The 7,508-nt window shown below is 39.5% G+C and overlaps 1 pseudogene; it reads left to right on the top strand.

The window, feature by feature from the left end:
- LOC139035626 (ras-related protein Rab-13 pseudogene) overlaps positions 1–5,269 on the top strand; it is a 32,080-nt pseudogene extending 26,811 nt beyond the window's left edge.
- Positions 5,270–7,508: the final 2,239 nt, after the last annotated feature.

Here is a 7,508-nt window from a genome sequence, read left to right as displayed (position 1 = left end):
GGCGGGAAAGGGAAGCAGAATCTTCTGAGAAATGTGCAGTCATGGGCATCAGAGTCAGGTGTACCTTCCAAGAGTAATAATATGTTACCTAGCTTGTTTCATGATTTACCTTTGCAAAAAATATTCATGGATTATTACCATTTGTAATGAGTTTCAAGTTAGCGTTAAGTATACATTACTAACCATTTTCACTTAGCAAGAAATAAACTTTAGGGAAAAAGGACATTGGCAAATAAGTTCTATTTGGAGAAAATGTAGGGATGCATCTTAACATTGCCCATTACCCGCACTAAGGTAGGATATCAAGGTGGATAACTTTTAGATGCCAAGGACAATTGAAAAGGAGTGGTGTGTTTGCCACAACCTTTCTGAAAGGGAGTGTGAGAAAAGAAATTGAAAGGCCTCTTGACAAGTGGAAAAAGGAAAACATCTCCTCGACAGTATTGTCATACGTGCTACACATAGACTAGAGGTACAGAACATCTTTATCCTCTACTTCTGAGAGCCTACATATTTTTTTTAAAGATAACAAAATTTAATAATTGTATGGTCTCATGAAATATCAAGGAATTAGGATAAATTTAGAGTAAAAAGCAAAGTGTCCCATGTACCTCCTACCTGTCCTTCTGAGTAACAACCACCAACAACCTCTTGACAATCTTTCTTGTCTTCTCTCTTGTCTTTACAATATATGCCTGTATGTACATACACTCCATTTTTCACTATTTTTTGAGAGAATTGTATCTCCATATTTGTAGGTCTTTTTCCATATTTCTTGAGAGCTGCATGTCATTCTATAAATATACTGATGGATTGTTAGGTTGTTACCCTACTATCATCATTACAATCATATCTCCCTAAATAGGCCACTTTTTTGTACATGTGCAAGTCCATTACTCTTAAAAAGGAATAGGAAATCATGTAAATTTAGAACAGATACTCATTATAAGCTTTCTCTTTATAAAGGAAGAATTCTAAATTATTCCACTCAACATATGACTTTTGATTTAACATAGAACATTCACTATTTTCAGTGAAATGTCCAACTTTAAAAATAAAATGAATTTACTTATTACACATTGGATAAATAGAAGAGAAATGAAAGGGGAAACAGGTAAGGAAAATACATAAAAGGAAAAATAGATAAAACCTTCATGGTTTCTAAATATCCATGAGGCAAAAGTCTAGTACATAACCACAAAACACAAAAAAATCTTCTCAGCTTTTAAACTTAAAGATGGGTAGATTTTCACTGATGTATATTATATTCTGTTCAATGAAATAAAAGAGAGACCTTTTCAAAACCCCTTGAAATATTCACAAAACTGACCATTTATCATACCACAAAGAAAAACTCAATACACTCCCCAAAGTAGAAATATTGTATTGAAAATTGTGTAGACAATATTCTCTGAATAAATGAAACTAAAAATTAAGAGATTCAAATTCTATCACCTGGAAAAATTTGAACTCCTTTTGCTCTTGTGCACAATAAGAAATGAATTCTAAAGTTGTAGACCATCCAGAACATAATAATGATGAAAACAACTATCACCACCTATGGAATTCAGCAGAAATATTTCCCTAAATAAAATTCATATATGTAAATTCATCCATTAAGTAAAAAACATTATAAATTATACATCCAGTTCAAAAATCTGGAAAACAGGAAGAGCTTATTAATAAAGATTAAAGTGGAAAGCATCATAATAAATAAAGCAAGTCTGTTCTATACATCTGAGTCTCTTTTTCTGTTTTGCATATAGGGTTATCGTTACCATCTTTCTAAAGTCCATATATATGTGTTAGTATACTGTAATGGTCTTTATCTTTCTGGCTTACTTCGCTCTGTATAATGGGCTCCAGTTTCATCCATCTCATTAGAACTGATTCAAATGAATTCTTTTTAATGGCTGAGTACTATTCCATGGTGTATATGTACCACAGCTTCCTCATCCATTCATCTGCTGATGGGCATCTGGGTTGCTTCCATGTCCTGGCTATTACAAACAGTGCTGCGATGAACATTGGGGTGCACGTGTCTCTTTCAGATCTGGTTTCCTTGCTGTGTATGCCCAGAAGTGGGATTGCTGGGTCATACGGCAGTTCTATTTCCAGCTTTTTAAGAAATCTATAGAACAGACTTGTGGACTCTGGGAGAAGGCGAGGGTGGGATGTTTCAAGAGAACAGCATTGAAACATATATATTATCTAGGGTGAAACAGATCACCAGCCCAGGTTGGGTGCATGAGACAAGTGCTCGGGCCTGGTGCACTGGGAAGACCAGAGGGATCGGGTGGAGAGGGAGGTGGGAGGGGGGACTGGGATGGGGAATACATGTAAATCCATGGCTAATTCATTTCAATGTATGACAAAAACTACTGTAATGATGTAAAGTAATTAGCCTCCAACTAATAAAAATAAATGGAAAAAATAAATAAATAAAGCAGGAAAAGGATAGAACTAATACAAGAGCTGGTTCTTTGGATGACTAAATTTAAAAAGTAGGTTAACTCTTTGAAAAATAAATTATATAACCTAAACAATGAAAAGAAAGGTATCGACACCCAAAATAAGAAACATAAAAAACATTAAGCCCTCCCTAAAACAAGATAATAAAGTCAAAAGTGATTACTTTACTCAGGCAAATATATTTGCAAATGTAGGTGAAACAGATGATTTTCCAGGAAACTGTCAGAGAGCAATCCCTACCCTCCAAAAATGACCTGGGCCCAGATGACTTCACAGAGTAATTTTAACAAACTGTAGAGAACAATATATCCAGAACTTAGAAAAAGGAAAAAAGTGACCAAAAAATTTTTTTGAAGTAAGCATAATATTAGCAGCAGAGAATCTAAGATGACCATTTTTAAATGAACAATAAAATTAGAGAACTTCACCCTGCCTGATTTCAAGATTTAGTATAAAGCTACAGTGATCAAGACATTGTGGTACCGGGACTTCTTTGGTGGTTCAGTGGCTAAGACTCTGAGATCCCAGTGCAGGGGGCTGAGGTTCAGTCCCTGGTCAGCGAACTAGATCCCAGATGCCACAACTAAGAGTTCACCTGCTGCAAATAAGAAATCCTGCGAGCTGCAACCAAGCCCCCATGTAGTCCAGTGAATAAATATTTTTTAAAAGACGGTGTAGCATCAGCATAAAGATAAACATACAGCTCTCAATGGAACATAAGAGAGCACAGAAGTAGTTTCACATATATATGGCTATGGGTTTCCAACAACGTTCTCAGGGTAATTCAACAGGAAAAGGATAATCTTTTCAAGGAGTGGTGCTGTCACCGGCAAAGCCCACTGGGGTGGGGTTTGGGGAGGGACAGGGGAATAAAATGGAATCTAGGCAATGAGATCTAACCTCTTCTTTTCTGCTTAATTTAGTTTTACTTGCCTATAAGTGCTGTATGCAGAAGCCTTGTACCTTAACACATCAGATGAGCTGTCCCAGCACACAACTGCGGTGCCCAGCACTTCAGACCCGACAGAGTTCCTTGCAAAATGGCCGAACTGACACCTCAGCTCCAGGAGCGTGGGCAGAAGTGCTGCACGTGACACCTCAGTTCAAGATGGCGCCGGCGGTGGGCCGCGTGCAGAGACACTGTGCCTGGCACTGGGATCTGGAGAGTGCGAAGCAGCTGAGAACTTGGCACCTGCCCCCTCCCCCACTGTCAAGATCCCTAAAAAGCAACCAGCCAGGTGTTCTGTCTTTCCAGGAGAGTCTGGACTGCAGAGCTTGAGCTCTCACCTCTTCATTCTTTAATCAAAGAATGCTTTCCTTTGCTTCTGAACCCAACTCAGTCTCCATAGCTCACCAGAAAGGAGCTTTTCTGGAGCCCAACTGGAAACTGTCAAACAGTACTGGCACAACTGGCTGGGTATCTGTGGGGAGGGGGGAACTCCTTCATTCTTATTTCTCACATTATACACAAAAATTAACTCAATATGTATCATAAACCTATATATAAGACCTGTAACTATGAAACTTATTGATTCTACAAGAAAATGGAGTTGATATTCTTTGTGACTTTGGCTAGACAAAGATTTCTTAGATATGTTGTCACTAAGAAAATTTTTATACACTAGACTTCATCAAAATTTTAAACTTTAATTTTACCAAAGATACAATTAAGAATGTAAAGATAAGCCACTGACTGGGAAAAATCATGTGCAAAGTATAAAATCCAAGAGAGGATTTATATATATAGATTATATAAAGGACTTTTATAACTCAATAAGATAGACAACCCAATTTTAAAGTGGGCAAAAACTTTAAACAGACACTTCATCGAAGAAAACATGAGTAAATCAAACATACTTCAATAAAAATTAAAATTTTAAAGTTTAAAAATTTCAAAAATGAAAACTTCCTGGCCAGGACTCTGGCCCGCTCCCTTTGCCAACCCTCCAGTCCTGCCTACCAGTGCCCTCCGCTTCCCCACCCCTCTCCCGGCACCCCCAGTGTCCGCCATGGCCAAAGCCTACGACTACCTCTTCAAGTTGCTGCTGATCGGGGACTCGGGTGGGCGAGACTTGTCTGATCATTCGCTTTGCAGAGGACAACTTCAACAACACATCTCCACCATCGGAATTGATTTCAAGATTCGCACTGTGGATATAGAGGGGAAAAAGATCAAACTGCAAGTCTGGGACACAGCTGGCCAAGAGCGATTCAAGACAATAGCTACTGCCTATTACCGTGGAGCCATGGGCATTATCCTAGTATATGATATCACAGATGAGAAATCCTTCAAGAATATTCAGAACTGGATGAAGAGCATCAAAGAGAATGCCTCGGCTGGGGTAGAGCGCCTCTTACTGGGGAACAAGTGTGACATGGAGGCCAAGAGGAAGGTGCAGAAGGAGCAGGCTGATAAGTTGGCTCGGGAGCATGGAATCTGCTTTTTTGAGACAAGTGCTAAATCCATTATGAATGTAGATGAGGCTTTCTGTTCCCTGGCATGGGACATCTTACTCAAGTCAGGAGGCTGGAGATTGAAAAACAACAACAAGCCCCCCAGCACTGACCTGAAAACTTGTGACAAGAAGAATACCAACAAGTGCTCCTTGGGCTGACGACTCCTTTCTGCCTCTCCACCCTAAGCCTGGAGATTGAATCTGAGGAAGGCAGGGCTGAGGGGCTGGGCAGGGGAGAAATAGCAAATGGGGCTTGGAGGGGTAGAGATGGGTAGATGGTAGAAGAATGGGGAGAATATGGAGAAGAAAAAAAAGGAGAGAGAAGGAAAGAGGAAAAGAAAGGAAGCAGGATAGAGCAGGAAGGAGAGGCAAGAAAAAGGAAAAGAATTGGGAAAGTGGAAGAAGGTGAGAAGTAGGAAGAGAGGGAGGAGGAAAGGAAGATAGATGGTCCTAGGCCTCAGGCCTTCTCTGGGTTTCCAGGGCAAATATAAATGTAAATAAATAGTTAATTTATTCTGTTATGGGATCAGGCTTTAGGGTCCTGAGAGAGGCTGGCTCAGTACCACCCTCTGAAGGTTTGGTCCTATGTTGTCACTCTGCATGGTCTTTCTCAGTATTAAAGGCCACCATTTGCACCAAAAAAAAAAAAAAAAAAATTTCAAAAATAACATGAATAGTAAATTAAATAGAGGAAAACGGATTCACCCTGGCATGCTCTGGCAACCCCACAGGCAAAGGCTTGAATCACAGCCTATCTTGAGTCTTGGTGTAATGTCTCAGGAGAACAGGAGAGGATGGGAGGCTTGTGAGAAGCTCAAGGCAATCTTCCCTGGGAGGCCCCACCTCATCAGAAGAGTTGGCTGAATATAAAACCTCTTAGCTGAGTTTAGAATTGGCTCCTCAGTGATGGGGTTTCCCCTATTTCATGACACAGTCATTTGGCCCTTTTTGTCTCAGTCTCATTCATTCTGTTGTGTCAGGCAAGAACCATGGGAGCTGGCATCTTTAGCTTATTCTTCTACTCACTACATAAGTAACTGTCTAAACAGAAAGTGGCTCATTGTATCCTTACAAGTTGAACCATGCAGGCCTTGGCTTTGACTTGTGTGTGTGTGTGTGTGAGTCTGATAATAAACACATGATAAAAATGCAATATCTTTAGTCATCAGGAAGTGCAAATCGAAACCGTAGTGAGATATTATACAACAATTAGAAAAGTTAAAATAAAAAAGATTGCTCATACTTAGTGTTGGAGAGGATGTGGAGCAACAGAAAAGCTTAGGCACTTCAGGAGAGGAGATATAAAATTGTAAAATTATTTTGGAAAAATATTTTGATAAGTTAAACGTATACCAAGTCCATGATCCAGCTATTCCATTCTCAGCTATTTACCCAAGAGAAATGAGAGCATATATATCCACACAAAGACTTCCCATAGCTTTTTTTTAATAGCTGAAAACTGGAAATGATTGAAATGTCTAGCAAAAAGTAAATGAAAAAACAAATTGCATTACATCCATATAAAAGATTGCATGTATGCATGCTAAATTGCTTCAGTCATGTCCTATTCTGTGTGACCCTATGAAACATAGCCTGCCAGGCTCCTCTGTCTATGGGATTCTCCAGGCAAGAATACTGGAATGGGTTTCCATGCCCTCCTCCAGGGGATCTTTCCAACCCAGAGATCAAACCCACATCTCATATCTCCTGTGTTGGCAGGGGGGGTTCTTTACCACTAGCACCAGCTGGGAAGCCCTTATATAATACTACTACTTGGCAATAAAAAGAAACAAACTATCGTAACAGAATGAAATCAGTAAACCATGCCAAAGATAGAATGTTATATACTTTCATTTATATCAAATTCTAAAAAGTGCAAGCTAGTCTACAGTGACAGAAAGATTAGTGGTGACTTAGGGGGTGGGAAGTGAGAAAGGGAGGTTTGGATTGCAAAGGGTCATGAAGAAACTCTTAGAGTGATATGTTCATTAACTTTGTTGTAGTGATGGCTTCATGGATACATATGTCAAAACTCATCAAATAGTACACTTAAAGGGTGCAGTTTATTGTCTGTCAACTATAAATAAAGCCATACAAACATGCAACCTCATCTAACTTTTTAATTCACTCTGGCTGCTATGAGAAGGAAGTGGGTGGGGGCTGGGTGGCTGGTAGGGGTAGAAGTTGGAGGTGGTTAAAAAGCTGAAGAACCCATCTGGGTGAGACATGCTGGTGGCTGTGGCAACAGTGGAAATGGAGGGGAGTGGACAGATTCAAGACACATTTTGAGACTTAAAAAGACTTGCTAGGAGTTTAATGTCTCCTCTTAAGGAAATTCTCCCTTGGGTTTCTGGTTCAGGTCATACAAATACGTAATACAATTTTTCATGCTCCCTGTACTCATCTTCCATAGTACCATCAAAGTTTATAATTGTGTACATACTGGTAATACTATTTATTAGGGTTTATCTCTGCCACTAGTGCAAGCAACATAAGGGCAGGATTTGTACGACTTGCCACTCTCCATCCCAAGTGCTTTGTCCAGTGCTTGACATGGAGGGGTTACGTAGTGGTTTTAAA

The sequence above is a fragment of the Odocoileus virginianus genome, chromosome 6, assembly GCF_023699985.2.
Source record: "Odocoileus virginianus isolate 20LAN1187 ecotype Illinois chromosome 6, Ovbor_1.2, whole genome shotgun sequence".
Lineage (NCBI taxonomy): Eukaryota > Metazoa > Chordata > Mammalia > Artiodactyla > Cervidae > Odocoileus > Odocoileus virginianus.
This window is presented reverse-complemented; position numbering and strand designations above follow the sequence as displayed.